We start from the raw sequence: 20,246 nt of genomic DNA, 5'->3' as shown, positions 1-20,246 counted from the left end.
AATATCCTGCAATTTACATTTAGGACACTTGATCTCTGAGCTGAGACATCAGAGGGGTGGGGAAAAACCTCTGACACAATTGGGCTGTTTTGAGTTTCCCAACAATTTTTGTATGTCCCAAAATTTTGTATATAGTATTAGAGTATTCTATATAATATTATAGTAGTACAGCAGAGGTTGAAAATACCGCTACAGTTGTGAAGTTCTTTTATTATCACACGACCGGTTTCGGGTTCTTATACGCCTATCTTTAGGTGTTGTAACTTGATAACTTGAATCCATGACACCCCCCCCCCTCCCCGGCCGCCGCAGTGCACGTGTACAAGGCGCGGTCTGCTACCTAGGAGTGCACGTAGGTTGCACACTGCGCCTCGTACACGTTCACCGCGGCGCTCAGGGATCACAGCACCAAGTTACGGCACCTGAAGATGGGCATATAAAAACCTGAAACTTGTTGTGTGATAATAAAAGAACTTTACAACTGTAGCGGTTATTTCCAACCTCAGGTATAATGCTCAGTTGCGCATGTTCCTCCAACAGGATTGTTTATAGTAGTATAGATTATTATTTTATACAGGCCTATGTCCAAAATAGTGATTTATTCCAAATAGCTGGTATATTTGTAGTGTTACTTGTCTTCCACATATACATCTATACTTAGCAATACAGCTTACTTCATGCAACACTGTTCCTTTCCCCCTTTCCTGTTCTATTTGCAAATAGAGTTCAGTAATAAGGACTGTTTTTATTTACTTATTTATTTTATTTAGTGTGTTTTAGGCTGTAGGTAACTTTCAAGCTGCTGCAGCCACCACCCACAGTTACTCAGGTATGATATGTTATAACTCTTTTTAACACAGTTTGTGTTGGTTAACACATAAAGGCATATTTACCTATTGTAAGACAATTTTCAGTTAACACGCAGCACAAAGGCCCAATTAACAGTTACAAATTCATATATCCTCTGCACCCACTGTTAAGAACCATAGGAAAAAAATGGTTCAAATGGCTCTGAGCACTATGGGACTTAACAGCTGTGGTCATCAGTCCCCTAGAACTTAGAACTACTTAAACCTAACTAACCTAAGGATATCACACACATCCCTGCCTGAGGCAGGATTCGAACCTGCGACCGTAGCAGTTGCGCAGTTCCGGACTGCGCACCTAGAACTGCAAGACCACTGTGGCCAGCCAAGAACCATAGGAACAGAATATATTTTATAACAGTTAAATTAATAAATCACATACATTGCAACTTACATATTCAATAGCAGTGAAAAAAGCTTTTCCTTTCAACTAGGAGTCTGTTATATTTTTGAACTTTTTAACTTTCAACTGTCTTTCCCCACTTCCTGGTATGTTAATAAAGAGCTTCAGGGGCAATGTTCTTGGAAATGTAAATTTATATTCATTTTAGAACATCATTTCGTAACATTAGAAATTCTTCTGTGGTTAAATGTTCGGAATTTGTCTCGGAAATAATATTGCAAAAAAGTGTCAGAGGCGCAAAGAACAATCCATATGGCCAAGACACTAGCTCATTAAGTGACGGTAGTTTTTTGCACTTTACTTCCCTTGGAGAGTTGTACGGCGAACACAAGGACTAGAGAAAATATTTGAAAATTGGCATGTAATCAACATACAATTATTTAATTACTTAATGAAGCTCGTAATACCACACTTAACACGTGATATTGGCGCTGTCTACACGCACGCAACGAATTGCTGGTTCTGGAGTGGACTCTTGAGTGCCACTTTGGATGCGCTAGCATTGCATGTGCACAATGAAGAAAGACACTCTAACTAAACTGTGGTTGAGAGGTGCCTGGTCTGTAAAACAGCTTCCTGCATGGAGCGTGGCGTTTGCGCTGGGATGGAAAGTTTTCTTTATGCACCAAGCTAACATGTTTTTAACTATATGCTACATTTTCGAGTATGTAGTTTCGAATATCATGTCATCAAGAAAGCTGAAAACTCATGCTGCTGCTTCTGCCACATTATATTGGATGTCATTAAGTAAGTGTAATATTCTATGCAGACAGTTGCTCTAACTATTGTGGAATATACAAACACTTGTGACTAATACTGGACATAGAAGCACATCTAACTAATACTAAATATACAAGCACATTGGAGTGGAAATGAAATCCCATGCTTCTTGACAGAGCCTAGGGGAATGATGCGGGAGATCCGCACCGACGTACTAGGCAATGTCCTAATGAAAGTGATTTGCAGTTGCCTTCCTCTGATCATAATGGGGATGAATGATGATGATGAAGACGACACAACAACACCCAGTCGTCTTGGGGCAGGTGAAAATCCCTGACCCCACCGGGAATCGAACCTGGGACCCCATGCTCGGCAAGCAAGAATGTTACCGCGAGACCACGAACTGTGGACCACATTGGTCATGACTGACTATGATTCGTTATTTAAGCGGAAAACGGAGAACAGTTTTATCCACCATAGAATAAATCAGTAAGGTCCTCTATAGACGCACAAGAGATAACATCATGACCCTAATGGAATTAAGTTACTATTATTTAACCAGCTTTGAATACCAGACAATGATAATGACTATACAAAGACAATCTATATTATGGCATCTGTTCCACTATTCTGTACCTGAAACTTCCTAATAGCCCTTTTGAGTTATAGGACAACTTGACACCTACTGTACTATACACTTGTTTGTAACCAGTTTCACACTAGACCAAAAAATTGAAAGAAAAGTGATCCAGTGCTGTGCCTTGTGGCAAGTGTTCATGTAGTGGACTAGCTTGGTCCTGATTTCTAAGATTTTGTATCTCTTAATCTGAGTATTCTCTCTGATCTGCTTTCCAAAAAAATATCTCAATCTCACTTTGGAGTGTCCTTTTTAACACAAAGGATCAAAGCTGCAGGCATGTACGCCATGTGATGAGCAAGATAAATTGATTTCGATACAAAATAACTTGATCAAAAAAAGGGAAATTACTAACACATTATTCTAATGCTCAGTATTTATTCGCGAATTACATTTAACTAAATGCACACATGTTCATCACATTCCATGTATATAGTGTCCAGGGCAACAGTATTCAGGAACCAGGGAAATTTCACATCTGACAAACTCCCAAAGTTTAGTTATATCTTAAGTAATGGGGTGAAGTGCAGAAGAAATTACACAGTGTATTACTTATAATTCTATAAAACGAGCCTCTGAATACTCCATCGGATTCCATATAGGCGTGCGACAAAAAAGTTTACACTTTTCGCCAGTTAATCAGGTAAAACACAGCGAAATTGACTCAGTTAACTACAAACTCTTAGTCAGTATGAGAAAAAACCGCTAGAATTCAGTCTTCATTAACTAGAATGTAGTAAGGCAAAAGACTTAGTGGCTGCAAGGCAACATGTGCTATGCGAAAAATCAAATTCATGAAGAAAAATTGCTTTCAAAAAATTTGCATTTTCAACATAATAAATTCCTGATCGTTTACAAATATGTAGTCATGACATGTCTGCAGTAATGAGATTTGAATTCCTACCAGAAAACATGGCAAGAATCTCCAATCAACGTCTTGGCATACTCATTCACAAAGCATTTGTTGTTGTTGTTGTGGTCTACAGTCCTGAGACTGGTTTGATGTAGCTCTCCACAAAGCATTACAAATACAGAATTAAACTATAATAAAATACTGCAAACCACACCATGATGAATTAGCAAGATAACGTGGTAACTAACTAGTTGGCTGAGGGCCACATAGGCTTGGACGAAGTATCACTCAAGAAAAGCTTCGACTCATTAACTTTATGAATCAGTTTTCAAAATGTGATTCAAATTGTGAATCTGAAAGGTGATCTGCAATGAGAAAAGTAATGTAAAATTAATTTTTCTGTCTCTCTCTCTCTCTCTCTCTCTATCTATTTCTCTCTCTCAATTTAATGTGGCATAGCAAATACCAGCCAGATAATGCACTGTGGCAGCAGCATGACCAGTCTAAGTGGCCTATTCTACACTAATGTATGAGCCTTCTTCTCCATATCCGCTCAGCCCAGTACATGAATAAGGAGATTTCTGGCACCAAAGCACACTGTTATCAGATTTCCCCTGCCCCTCCCTTCTCCCTTGCCTCTACACTCTACACTCCATCCACCACCCCCTGCCCTCTGCGCTCCCCTCTAAACCAGACCCTCCTCTATCACTCCATACCCCGCTACTACCCTCCCCTCCACCCACACACTTTCTTCTTCCCCATACCATTCCCCTTCACCCCTTCTCCATCTCCTTCCTCCCTACCCCACCACCAACCCTCTCCCCACTCATCCATCCCCCCTTCCTTCCTCTCCCCTCCTCCATTCCCCCCCACTCCCTTTCCCAATCTGCCCTCCTGAAGGGGTAGATACAGTTGTCTGGGCTAAAAAAAAGATAATTTTCAAAATTCCTTCAAAATAATTATTCATCCTTTAATTTTATGCAGATTTCAGCTCAGTATCTTCATTTCTTGCAGAATTATAGAGTAATGTTGATGATAGTGCACTTTTGATATTTGAACATACCATGCCCACTTCATACTTTAATTCCTAACTGTTAGATTTCTGAGTGTCAGTATCAGTTTTACATGTGTTTCTCGTACTTATGTGTGGAAGAAAAGTGCTGTACATGTCTCATACTCGTTAGAATTGGTTCAGTCCTGCAATTGTTCAACTTAGAACTGTTTACTGCTTGAATTGTGTTATGTAATTAAATATGTAAACAAATTTCTTTAGATGTTTTAGTGCGATTTCTGAGTTGATTAAGCGTGATTTACAAATGAGAAATCTCGAAGAATTTTATAAAATCAAAAATGGTATGTGCTCACGGAAAAATACAGAGTCAGTTGCAAGGGAACGTTAATAATCTTACCCACACACATTCTCCTTTGATGAAAAAAGTCATGAACATATAGGAACCCAACTCGATGCACTGTATGGTCATATGTCAAATAATAAATACATAATAGTGGTAAACACTCACAAAAGTTACTGATAAAATACCTTTGGTATGAAAGGTATAACTTGATCTCTCCATGTTGACAGTTTTTATTAATCACAAAACAATCAATTACTTGTTTATTATTTTTTATTAAATTCATTGTTCTACAATTATTAACAAATGAACTTTATAATCTTGTAAACTTATTTTATTTTTTCTGACATTTTCATCAACTTCCTTCGATTGTTTCTCCATTATGTCTCCAATTTCATAAACACATATGTTTGATCCCAATTCTTCAATTGCTCTTTCAATACATTCATCTTGCAGTTTGCCTAATACTTTTTTATTTATTTATGGAATGTTATATGCATTCTCTTTAGGATTTGGCAAGAATTTTTTCATGGCATCTTAAAAATTTTCTGTTTCTATATTATAACTGTAACTGTCAGTATCTTGGTAACACAATTCGACATTATCTCCACATTTTGATTTCAGAAACATTAGACCAAAAATTATAAACCAACACTTTTAGTATGTTCATTCAATTATAAATGGATTAATTAAATATTAGTTTAGTTTTATTCATTGAGCCATAACAAGATTTTCATTAATATTGTTCGTTCTTTGAAAAGTAGTTTTGCTATAACTTTTCCACACATTTTCACTTTTGAAACTAGTTCTATACCCAATCCATTTCTAAAGTTTTCCCCTCTTGTTCCAGATACTGAATTATTCAGAAACTTGCAGTAAACTTTTTCAAAATCATTTTTTGCTCTAGTCCTTATTTCTGTATTCAAGCCATATAAATTTTAAACCAATGCATTTGTTAAAATTTTGAAACTTTATGTGTTTATGTTATCTTCATATCAACAGACAAATATAGTTTAAGATTTCTTAGTGAACTACATATTTTGTTTATCTTTCACAGTACTTAACAATTCTTTTCTTTAGTGCCAGCTATAATTTTATCTTCAGGAGCTAATGGTAAATCTTTAGGTTCATCATATAATTTTTTAGTTATTCGAAATCTACTTCAAATGTATATCCATATTCAAAATATCTGAAATTTCAGTTATTTTTTTAGAATCAAAAATATTTGGGTCATTCCATTCAACATTGCCATATGGCAATAGACTCATAATCCAACCATATAAATTATTTTTGTCTGAATATGTTAAATAATTTGATTTCTTATTTGAATCACAATTGTTCAAATAGTTATTATTTGCTTTAACATATCCTCACAACATTTAGATATACATACCATAATTCTTTTTTCAGTCATTAAAATCATGACATTATAGTAATTTACCTTTAGCCATTGCTAACATCGAGTCAAAAGCTGAAGCAAGTGCTGTGTAACACTAAGAGGAACATGAATCATGCTCTTATAAATATTTTTGTATACTTTTCAAAAACATCTGATAATAATGCAACTTCAGTTTTAAGACATAAATGATGATATACCAGGTGTAGAGTATGAAACAAGAATTTCACTGTAGATGGTGCTAGCTCTCAGTGCAGGACCATGAGACCACATCTGCAATGCCATCTGCTTCCTGTAATGCCAGACGTTGAACGTCTACACACAGTAACCAAAGTTCCATACATCGGTATCTGTACCAAACCCATAAACATGTCGAGTTTTGTGCCTACGAACTACGATTTGCGGACAGAATTCGTTTTCTGTTATCATTTGAAGAAAATCGCTACAGGACCGCATCGAATGCTTGTCAAAGCTTTCAGTAAACATGCTCTTGGGAAAAAACAGTATTTCAAGTGGTTCAAAAAATACAAAAGTGTTGATTTTGACATAAGAAAAGACGAGTGTGGGAAGTTCGAAGACAACAAATTGCAGGCGTTACTGGATGAAGATGATACTTAAACTCGACAGGTATTTGCGGAACAATAGAATGTGATGCAGACAGCCGTTTTTCTTCGGTTGAAAACTATGGGAAAGGTGCAGAAAGTGGGAAAATGTGTTCCACACGAACTGAATGAAATACAGCAAGCACATCGAAAGACCACTTGTGCAGTGATGCTCACCAGATACAAAGACAGTCGTTTCGCGATAGAATAGTAACAGGTAATGAAAAACTGATTTATTTTGAGAATCCTAAGCATTGTAAATCATGAGTGAAGTCGCTTTGGTGGGATCAGAGGGATGTCATCTATTATGAGCTTCTAAAACCTGATGAAAGCGTTATCACTGATCGCTTCCAACAGCAAATGATCGATTTAAATCAAGCATTACATGAGAAACGAACAGAATATAGAAAAAGGCAGCACAAAGTAATACGTCCATAATAATTTCCAATCGCCAAAAGCAAAATGGGTCAGGAAATTGATCGAGGCTTTCAATTAGGAAATACTAGGACATGCGGCTTATTCTCCAGACTTGGCATCTTCCAATTATCAGCTGTTTGCATCACTGGACATGTTCTCGTTGAACAACACTTCAAAATGTGTTAAAGTGAACGAAAATTTTTCACTGAAGGGTTCACTTCAAAAGAACAACTGTTTATTTTGCGTGGCTTTCATATTTTGCTGCAGATATGGGTGAATGAACAAATAGCAATGGAAATTATTTTGAATAAAATTTTGTGTATCAGTTTCAAACAAGATATGTGTAATTATTGCAACCCAATTCCAGATTCATATGTCCACAATTCATATTTTTTTATTAAATGGTTCCCAAACTAATTTTGCATTATCATAATATTTATCTCTGATATCACATTTATATGATATAAACATGATGTTTTTATGCATAATTTGTGTCTTCAGGTTTTTTCCATCTATCCATATAATCATAAATATATACACCTTTGTTAATTACCAAATTTACTAGATCTTCTGAAAAATATTTTAATTATTGTCATTTTTATCTTTTCTCGAGTTTGATGGTAATTTATCAACACTTGAAGCCATAAATTTAAATGTATCAATTAATCTCATTTTCATATTACCTCTGTTTACCAATGCTAACATGTCTATCACCATTATTAGCTACATATTTGTTTTTCAAGGTAATGGAGTTTTTTATGAATAAATAACCAGATAAATTATATAAATATATTGTTATAAAACTTCATGTTTCAGTGGTAAATTATAATCACTACATAATGGATTTATATATATTCCAGTTAAATCATTGTGGTGATGAACTTTTTTATGTTTTTCGTATAATGATATCTACATAAAGAACACGTTTATCATTTATTTTGTCTCGTTTCCTCTTCAGATGTTAGTAGATTCGTTTCTACAATGCCAGTACATAAAGTACTGAATCAACTACTTTCTGCATTTGATCACTTTTTTATGAAAATCTGGCTCTTGATACATAACTCGATTTTTGTATGGCCTAATGATATATTTAATGCAATAACAAACACTACTTTGTTCACATTTTTTATATATCATTCAATATGAGTTTTGTGCAACAGCTTGACAATTATCTATTCCTAAATCTAAACTTCCAAAATCAGCTGTAATAGCAAAGGAAACTTCCATTGTATGCTCATAATTTTAAAAATTTATACACATATTTTAACTAGTAAGTATAACTAGTAAATTTGGAATTTGGTACCTAATGTTTCCTTACTACTAAATAATAGTAATAAATTATCAAAAATAAATTCTGATTGAACAATTTTTGTAATTTCATTTCAAACAAGTCGAGATAAATTTTTAGTACGAAATAATAATGGTTATCTTCATCTTTAAAATAAAATCCGGATTTTAAATCTAACAGATCAATATGAATATTACTTACATTTACTTACAATCAATGGATATTCTTCATATCTTTCATCAGATGAGTAGACATTATTAGATACATTAATTTTAAACTCAATTTCTGGAATATTTTCAACAACAACAGAAGACTCAAAATTTTCAAATTTTTTATCTAATCAGCACAACATTTTCGTATCTACTAATTCTTTAAGGATCTTTGTTTACAGAATGTAATGCTGGTTTTATTGACTACAGAATATTTTTGACCATTATTTTTAACATGAATACAAGGTTTCTTTCCTTCTGTTTTTCCAATTAAATAGATGTAATATGAACCTCTTAACGGACTTTATTTATTAATTGTTAATTATAATCCAATTTACTATCAAGATCCAAACAAAAGCTTCAAACTAGAAATTCTTATATTCCTGTTACAATTCCTTTTTTGCCAAATAGAAGATTTAACCAGAGAGCTTTCATTAATGATTGCATTATTATTAATTCCAAATTTAAATTCTATTGTTTTTTCAGAATCAGATGATCTCACGCAATTGCCACTAAAAGTACAAAATTATTTTCAAGCCATTACATATTTTTAAATTTTCTTTCATTACTTCATTAATTTTTTTGTAAATTCAAAAATGAATTTCAATCAATAAGTTAAGACTTATCTTTAAGTTTTGATGTTTATAATCTATTTTAAAGTGCCTAATTAACTAGATATTGATTAATTGTTGTTCTTTGCTTTTGCTTCCCAAATATATAAATAGAAAATCGACGTATTTCCAATTGTTGTTCAGTATCATTATTTTTAAAAATTTCATCATAATTTTCCGTTTCAGAGTAAGGTACACGTTTCCAAAATTTTCCCAAAATATTTGTAATTGTTTATTTATCTATATGTTCTTCTACAAATATTTATGATAACGAATTCAAATATTTTTTGCAATAATCGAGAAGTTTAGTAACTAAGATCTGTCTCAATTTTGTTGCCATTTATAAGTGAAAAATTGTATTAGAAACATAAAAGAAAGGCAGCATTGAAATTTATTGAAAATTAATAAAACATAGGAAAAACATAAATCAAAGGAATTAGAAATTGTTACAATATAAGGTAATTTTAGCTGAGTTCAAGAGGAAGATAAACTTAGAATGAAAACTTCAAAATATTTTAATTGGGTTCAAGCTGGCATTTATCACTGCATTTCTTTATTATTTATAAGAGAAAAATGGGAATTAAAAATTTATTAAAAATTATGAAAAATTAATTGAATGAAAGAATAGTAAATTTAGCTGAGTCCAATCCTAATATTCATGTTTTATAATGCTTTCGAAATAGGTTCAACAGTTTTTTCTCACCATAAACAGCTGGTACAGCCTTTAAACTGTGAACAAATTTATTACTTTTAATATATTCTAGAATACAATTTTCATATTTAGATCATGGATTTGAGTAAAAAGGAACCAAAACTCAAATTCTTGACATAGTAAACATTTCTTTGTTAACTCTGATGAATTTGAACTTAATTCACATAATTTTATAAAGTTTTTTTTTAAACAGCAACCTACAATTTATACATTTATTTCTATGTTTGCCCTTGCATGAAGGTTTTGAGAAAAACAACAGAAACATTTATTTCTTGAGAATTAATGTATTCTTTTTTTAAATAACACTCAATTTATGATTCGTCGGCGTTTTTCAATCTCAATAACTTCTTGAATATGTTTTCTAATGTTCATCAATCGCAATTTCGTTTTAAATGATTATTTTAATGTATCTTCCACATAAACATAGAATTCGATTTCAGTTTTTATGAGTATAGTTAAAACATTCTCGAAAAATTGTCCTATAGCAATCATTAGTATTGTAAGACGTCCATGACTCAGGAATTTTTGCTAGCCCACTCGAGCAGATGTAATTTCGATGGATTGCTCATGTGCTGCCTGTGATATGTAATCTATAAAAGAATCTCAGGCCAGAGAGTAGTGTTGTATGCAGTAGGAACTGTGTGGCAGTAGGAGTGAGTAGTAGCTAGCAGTCTGGTGTACGGAGTTAGCTGGGGCGGTCGTGAAGATTGATGGAGGTGCCTGAGCGATGTAGAATAAGGTAAAAGCAGCCTCGGCTTATGTACTATTATTATATCAAGTCCAATGTAAATGTTTTTTTTTAAAAAAATCTCTTCATAATAATATATCTTATAAAAATTGCCTTTTGACTGAAATTTCTTACCTCAATAAGGTCGCCTGATAACGTGTATATATCTGCTCCTATAAGAAATTTTTCTGGTACAGCCCTATACAATGCTAGATGATTTGTCATGTATAAAAAGAAACAACTGATTTTTCTTTACAATAATCGGGATGACCATGGATTGGAGAAATTAGTAATTTAGGTAGTTTACATAGAGTACGAGACCTAGAATCCGAACAGACACAGACGAATAGCTTCTCATGCAATCATGAATCTGCTCAGACATCCAGAGACGATAATTTTGATTAGAAACACTTTCTATCAGTTAGAAAATTTAAGGTACTTAATAATGACAGAACACAGATTCAACCTTTTGACTGGAAACAACAATTTGCTTTTGCATTTTCACTGGCATCGCCTGTAATGCAGAAACTAAAATTTATTTGCAGCGCGTAAGAGACCTCAGGGGATACATTACACTTTGATGAATATTTGCCATAGCATGCACAGGGCTCCGAGCTGCAGTAGTGCTATTTCATCTTTAGTTTTCTGCACTGCTGCCTTCTCTTTTACCATCCTTTATATCTATCAAGACAACTCTTCAGCTATCGATCTATCTAGGATTAAGAACGAGTAAAGAAAACCTGATACAACAAGTTTTACCTGAAAGTGACAGTTATCATTATACACTCCAGAAATGACAACCACGAGAACTTTAATACCAGACAAAAGTTTTATCATCAGTATGTACAGCAATCGCAAACACATTTTGGTAACAATAGAGGTTTTTCCACACAACAACAAAAATACCAGCTGGTTAGTATACCTAACCAACAATATAATGTGCAAGGTCAACCAAGCTTTAATGTTTCGCCACCTACACGTATAGCTTCGGCTCCACCAAATAGTAACGCACAGCAACCAGAAAATCACTATGTACAGAAAACACATCATTTCAACTCCAGTTGCAATGTGCCGTATTGCAATGATTATCAAGACATACGTAAAAGTAATGAGCACAGTTTTCAGCGTACATTTAATAACAGTAGGTCTTATCAGCAGCAGAGTCAACCACAACAACAGATTATTATGAATGAACCAGACAGTCGGTATCATCCCGAACCTAATACGTCAGGAAGAAATAACAGAACAGTACAAATAGTCGAAATGCCGCAGCATCCTCCTGCAAACAACAGCACGTCAGAAAGAATTTGACTAAATACAGTACAGATTGCATCCTCCAGCTTTGTAAGCAATACTTTTGACACACAGAATCTTGTTCACGAAAATGTTATTACTTTTGACGACATCCGAGACATACTTTTACATGAAAAACCAGTTATACCAACAACCATTTCCCATCTTGTCATTGAAGTAAAGATTGGATCATCAACATTTTCAGCAGTAATCGATTCTGGATCACCTATGTCAGTTATAAATGAAGAAACTTTCAACGAGTGTAACAAATAGAACACGTATCCTACGTTACCATTAGCCAAACTAAAGTAAAAAGAGTAGTATCTGATAAAGAAGTAGATGTAAAATTACAGACACACTTATCATTTTGTATTGCAGGTCATACGTTCCACTCAAATTTTTGGATTGTTCCCTTATTGACAACAGACGTTATTTTAGGTACGATTTTTTTAGTACAACACGACGCAATTATTGACTTTCAAAATTCCTATTTGATGTTAAAGGATGAAAAAGTACAACTGGCATTAGAATTTCAGAACGTTTTATCTGCAAATGAACGTGCGATTAATCGAACAGAGGTCATTTCTACATCGCGTAACTCGGACTGTCATTCCAATTGTTCACAGATACATACGTACACAACTACAATACACCAGACGAAGCTGACTACGATGTTATGCAAATGATTTCTGATAAAGTTATACAGAGCAACGCAAATACAGATGACGAACGTACTCAGCTACGCAAAATTCTTTTACAGCAAGCTCCAGTTCTTGACAACAATCAGCAAGACATCGCAACCAACCTTTGCCAAGCAAATTCTAGCCTCATGTATATTCAACGAGCAGCATTTGCAAATTTCATTTCGTTGTCATTACGAGACATGAGACAAGAGCAGAGCAAAGACAACCTTTGGAAAGAAATTAAACACCTTTGGCAAGATAGGAGTAATGTTACCATTAGAAACAATTGTACTGCATGGAAGAACATTCTGTTTCGCCTTTCTCACCCTGACAGCAACAACTGGTTATTATGTATTCCTGACGAACTTGTTAACAAATTAATTTGGTATACTCATTTAAGTTACGCAGATTATGGAGCCAGAAAATGTTTTCTTATACTGAGACAGAACTGTTATTTTCCCAACATGGAAAAACGTATTCGACGAGTTTTAGTGTCATGTAAAATCTGCCAGAAAGCTAAATCAGACACGACTTCACATATTCCTCCTTTGCATCCTATGGTACCCATTAAATTGAGACACACAGTGGCTGTAGACATTTTTGGTCCGATTCACAGATCTAATAGAGGTTCTTGCTACATCTTTGTCGCTGTTGACCTCACTTCAAAATTTGTTACCTTATTCCTTTATGGAAAGCTACCGCTAAATTTGTTTCGAATGCATTTCTAAAACATTATTTATTTCATGTAGGGCATGTATTGAAATTAATTTCCGACAATGGACCACAATTTCGATCTGCGATATGGAAACGTATGTTACGAACTATAAACATTTCTCCGATCTATATACCCAGGTATCACGCTTCTTCGAACCCTTCTGAACGCCTGATGAAAGAAATTGGTAAACTATGTAGAATGTAGTGCCATAAAAGATATATTGATTGGGATACACACATACTCTCATTCCAGGATGTAATTAACTCCATACCAAATGAATATACTGTGGTATCTCCGACTGTTATATTGAAAAACACTGAACCACCTAAAAAAATTAAAAAAATAGTATCTTTTCCTACATCTCGTCGACTACGCCACTATGAAATAATTGACATTGCGCTCAACAACATTAAACGTGCTGCAGAGCGCCAGAAAAGACAGCAAAAACAGGTCTGTATACGCCGTGACTTTCACAATGGACAGAAGATATTAGTACGCGCACATTATTTATCCAACAGAGGAAAGAGTAGATGCGGTAAATTTGAGCTTCTGTACACAGGTCCATATAGAATTCGCAGCATTCCTCACCCCAATGTAGTACATGTCGAAACTTTGAGAACCAGAAAAACCAAGGGCAATCACCATGTTTCCAATATTAAACCCTTTATTGAATGAACATACTTTATGATTTATCACACTGTAATCTCATTTCCAGATATTTATATGACCACTTATGCAATTATATGTATGTGACTACTTACTGATGATGATCATATTTTTTCTTGGCAAGTGCCCGGCAATCTAAAGTTAGCAGGTCGCTTTTCTTGTCGTTATATATCAGACCATGCACATTTTCCATTTTTTTGTGCTTGTATGATTGTTTTCCTATCGAAAGTAGAATTTTTCTCTGTATGCATTATGAAATCTTTAAGACATGACAACATTAACATTTTTGCCTTATGCTACTACATTATGATATAGTGTGTAAATTTTTTGCACTTGAAAACTGTCTATGTTTTTGACCTAATGCGTTATCTGTCATGCTATGCTGTATGCTTAGTTATATCACTAGAAACAAGTTTCCATTTAATGGGTATGCGACTTAAATGCAAGATATTAAACCATATTCGTCATTTTCAGAAAGCAATAACGTGTAAAAGAAATAAATTGAACTAACCACAATGGTTTACTATGAAATGGAAATTTCACCATCAGAATGAAAGAAAGAAAATGCAATACCTTGTCATGAAGAGTAAATGGATCATAATTAACAAGCATTAACAAGAATATACTACACACATTGTATAATAGCAGTCTTAACTAATTGTTTTTCTTTCAGAATACGAGGCAATTAATGCAGGCTGTCAGACAGAACTACACACGTTAATTTTAAGTGATGAAATATGCTAGAAGAAAGAAACCCTATAATATATGAAGTAATGAATGATAATGAATAGTTGTATGAGGAGAACGGTAATATGAATATGAATCATGAATAATGAAGTGCCTGTTATTTGCAGATGATAATAAATGATGATGAATAGTTATATGGAGAATATGGTAATATGAGTAATGAAGTTTTTCTTTGCAGATGATGATAATGATGAAGTTATGGTAATATGAATAATGAAGTTGATTTTTGCAGATGATGATAATGATGAAGTTTATATGTATTTTCTATTAGTTAAGAAGTGCTATGTAGTTATTTAAGTATTTGTTGCAGTTCCTTTTCACAGTATGCATTATGTCGCATAGTATAATGACTGAATGTTTTGGGAAACACAGATAGAGTGCATACACATTGAGTACACGGTTTTCATTACCTGTTAATTCGAAGTTTACTACTTTCAGCATAATATGAATACAATTCTTCTTTCTGCTCAATAATCCATTTTGTATTTTTTCCAGGAGAAGCTTTTCATGATATTAATATGTTATAAACAGTTAGTTATTAAACCTGTTCAAGTACTTGCATTTTTACCCAGTTGTGTCTATCATTTATGAATGTGGTCACATATACTCTACTTGTTTCATAACCTTGCTACAGCTGACTCATAACGAATGACATTACTGATCCTTATTTCCATCAATAAGTCAAAAGCAAATATTTTCATGCCCCACCAATTAATTGTCGATCGCAACACAATGCATTGCTAGTACAAAAAAATTATTACCACTCCCAACTATTACCAGTATACAACTATATAATGCTACCAGTTTAAGATATATTTCTAGTCCTAAATATAATACAAATTTTTCTGATGTATTGATTCCATTATGTCCATGTATTATTGGACTAAACACCTTGAATACTAGTTCCAATGTCTTACATTTTAAATATGCCTTATGTCACTTATATGATATCATATATAAACAGTAGCAGTTTGACGCTACATGCAATAACTCTTGTTTTGAATGACTTCTGAGTAATACTGAATGATGTTTTATAATATGCATAAATGCTATGCCAATAATTACTGTAATAAGGTGATGTATGAATAATGTTTTGTAATAGTTCATACATACTACATAAATGTTTAGTAAATGGCCAATGAATGCCAATGATTACTGTAATGAGATGACTTATACATAAATGCTACGCGAATAATTACTGTAGTGAGATGACTTATGAATAATGTTCTGTAATACTTCATAGATACTACATAAATGTTTAGTAACTGGGCAATGATTGCCAATAATTACTGCAATTACATGAGTTCATAATAATATTTGGTTTCTGCACTAATTTTACGTTGATGTAAGGGTATGGATTCTACAAGAATGTGGTATTGACATATCAAGCTGTCAACCTCCTTCAACAATGGCGATGCCATTATGGTCCTACTGTTTGATGTACCTAATGTACTACCAAGTTGATAACATACAATATTAATACAAAATTTCAGTGTCTTGGTTACACTGATAAATACTTCAGGGGAGAGAACTTCAGATTGTTTTTCTGTAGAAAGGTATGGACTTTCAGTGAAGCTACATGCAACCCACTGTGCTACAGCCATGATGCTATCTTTCCCATTCCTTTCCTAGTTCTTGTAAAAAATGTTAAAGACTTATACAGTGTGTATGCACTTTATTTCATCTCTTAATGTGATCAGTTCATGTAAAGATGTTAAAGACTTATACAGTGAGTGTCCACTTTATTTCATTTCCTAATGTATTCAGTTCTTGTAAAAAGAAATGCTAAAGACTTATACAGTGTGTGTGCACTTCATTTCATTTCTTAATATGACCAGTTCTGCTAAATATGCTAAAGACGTATACAGTGCGTGTGCACTTTATGTCATCTCTTAATGTGATTAGTTCATGTAAAAATGTCAAAGACTTATACAGTGCATATGGACTTCATGTCATTTGTTAATATATTTTGTACTCATTGCGTGTACACTATTTCATTTCTTAATGTGTTCTGTACTCAGTGAGTGTGCACCCTATTTCATTTCTTAATATGTTTTGTACTTATATTATTTGTCAATAATGTTATGTATATGTATATACTCTGTGACTGTAGACTTAGTAAACTAAACAGATAATAGAAAAATTTGTTGCTCATGGCAAGTCCAATTGACTCACATTGCTGCCAAATTATTGCACCGAACCCCCCCCCCCCCCCGCAGTGGGGGGTTATGCAAGAAGTCCATGACTAAGAAATTTTTGCTAGCACACTCGAACAGATGTAATTTCAATGGATTGTTCACATGCTGCCAGTGATATGTAAGCCATAAGAGAATCTCAGACCAGAGAGCAGTGTTGTATGCAGTAGGAACTGTGTGGCAGTAGGAGTAAGTAGTAGCTAGCAGTCTGGTGTATGGAGTTGGCTGGGCCAGTCGTAGGGAGCAATGGCGGTGCCTGAGTGATGTAGTACAAGGTAAAAGCAACCTTGTGCATATGTACTATTATTATATCAGGTCCCATGTAAATGTTTTTTTAATCTCTTAATAATAATCTTTCTTATAAAAATTAACTTTTCACAATTATTCATCTCAATTTAAAGAATTTACTAATTTCTCCAATCCATGGTCATCCCAATTATTGTAAAGAAAAATCAGTTGTTTCTTTTTATACATGACAAATCTATTGGCCAGCATTGCACAGGGCTGTGACAGAAAAATTTCTTGCTGGAGCAGATATATACGCGTGATCCGGCGACCTTATTGAGGTAAGAATTTTCAATTTATTCAGTACAATCTTTCAGGGCCATGACGCAGCACTGCTTATGTCCAAATGTACCAGTTTAGATTCACAGTCAGTTAATTATTGAAAGGTTATAAGTGAGCCACAATTTTTTATTAGTTGCATTGTATTATTGGTAGGTTACAGAATAATAAACTGTTGCTAGGTTACACTAAATGTAAATGTTATATAACTATATATCTTTTTATCTGTGGGGCAGTTACAGTATATTTCTGTAAATTAAAATTATGAATTGATTTCTCATTTTCACTTATTTTACTGTTTTTATTATAGCTCCTCATGTTTAATAGAAAAAATTTATAAGATAAAAATATTTAACACATGTTAAAAGAAAATGAAGACAGATTATATGTGTAATGATTGCAGGTTACACAGTTTTATTGTGTTGTCGATAGCGAGAAATATAAAAACATGATAAGACTAAAGAATAAAAATATTTTTATAATAAAAAAATTTCTATTACGTGGAGTGATTCCAAACTACAAATAAATCTGAATCAACACCAATATTACATACATTTGATTTTTCAACAAGAACTCTTACACATAAATTTAGGTACATGGTTGAAAGACATTTAGTCTCTGTTATTTGAAAAAAATGTTGATTACAAAGGATACTTTAACTTATTTTTGTCCTACTACAGAGAAGTGAATTTACTCCCTAGAAATGTTTAAAAAATATTTAATTTCTCAACGAAAATCCAAATACTAAATAAAATGCAATGATTCATCAGTTCTAGACTATATAAAATATGAAAAATGAAATAAAAATTTTACAACATTACAGTGTTGGACAATGTAAAAAACTAGAAAATGTAAATTAACTGTATAAAAACTATAATTCCTTATCTGAAATTTGCTGCAATTGGGGATAAAAATAACTCTCAGAAAATCATTTATTAACGAATTATCAAAATAAAGAGAAATTAAAGATCTAAGATAATGAAATACAAATTTAAGGTGAAGATTTACAAGAAATAAAAGGAAATAATATAAAGTAACTAAAACTAACAAAAGTTATCCATAATAGAGAACTATATCATACATGTTGTCAGTACCAAATTATTACTAAAAGATCGTTTTTATAATTTTAGTGGATAACGAAAAATAAAATTAAATAAAATTGTCTGTATGTAACACTGGTGAATATGGAAGATAACAAAACTTAAAACTATTACATAACAGATTGTATTAATTATATAGCTTTGTAGAATAGTTTAAATCAGCTTTTATATCACAAACAATGGAAGAAGATAAAGAATTATAAACATGGACTGTGATGATATAAAAATTATTTAGATTTCATTGTTGACTGAGAAAACATCTACTGCTTAATGTAATAAAATTCAACGATGACGAAATTAGAGATAAAATATTTGATGACAGATTGATATTTGCTTTAAAAAATAGAGCCATCGAAAATATCACAAAATTAAAACTAAATTTAACAACAAGAACATTGCTAAAACTATATTGAATAGTGTCAATGAATTAGGTCAAAAACCAAAAAATATAAGAAAGTTACTCAAAATCTCATAAAAATGATAAAAGAATAAGAAAAGATTCTGAACAACAGATATTTGATAAGAGTTATAAAAGAAAGAAGAATAAGCAAACATGTATTTTAACTAAAAAAACTTAGGGACAAAATTAAATATGTTTATGAGTCTGTACTGGTGCAATCAAGAGTACCTTATCTGTCACCTAGATTATTATAGACAATACACACTTCATCACCAATCAAATTAAAAAGTAGCTGAGATAATTATCACAGATTTGATTCATAACTGAGGACATAAGTTCAGCATTCAGCTGCATAATCATCGTCATCATCAGAATAAAAGAAAATAAAAAATCAGATTGCAAATTTTTAGGAGAGATTATCCATTTATATATAAAAAATTATCAAATAACTGTTATCTTTATTTAACAAAGATTATATCCATTATCAGATTCAAACAATTTTACATATACTTTATAACCTTTCATTTTTAGAATTTTTCTTGAAGATATACATCTGAAATTTCGCTTTTGTGTTTCCTGTTCATAAAAATTTGCTTCCATACCTTTAAATTATTATATAGTTTGATTTGAAATTTAATTTTCTCGATTTCAGACATTCATGTTAGCCAGTATGCAGTAAATCTTTTTTCAAACTTTCCTTTCAACTTCCTTCTTCTTACCTTACCTCAAATTTTCGTTTATAATCATTAGACACACTTTGTCAGGTATAAATGATATTTGTCTATATTTTTAGGTTTTATTTTTATTGTCAAATATTTTGTTTATTATTTCACCAACCAGTATTAAAATAGATCAGTTCACTTGTAATTCCCTTGAAGAGCACATTTTTTCCACATTTTCTTCAATGTTCTATTAAATGTTTCAACAACAGATGCTTTTCATTCTGGAAATGGTAAGCATTAGTTAAGGTTGCAGTTTTGAATATGTTCTAGAAAATGTTTGTTGTAAAATTCCTTTCCACTATCTCTTTGAAGCTATCTGAGAATTTTTAAAACCACAGTTTTTTCCAGAACTTACGAACCATCTTTAC

This window comes from Schistocerca americana, chromosome 3 (genome assembly GCF_021461395.2).
Source record: "Schistocerca americana isolate TAMUIC-IGC-003095 chromosome 3, iqSchAmer2.1, whole genome shotgun sequence".
Classification (NCBI taxonomy): Eukaryota; Metazoa; Arthropoda; class Insecta; order Orthoptera; family Acrididae; genus Schistocerca; species Schistocerca americana.
Note: the sequence above shows the minus strand (reverse complement) of the source record.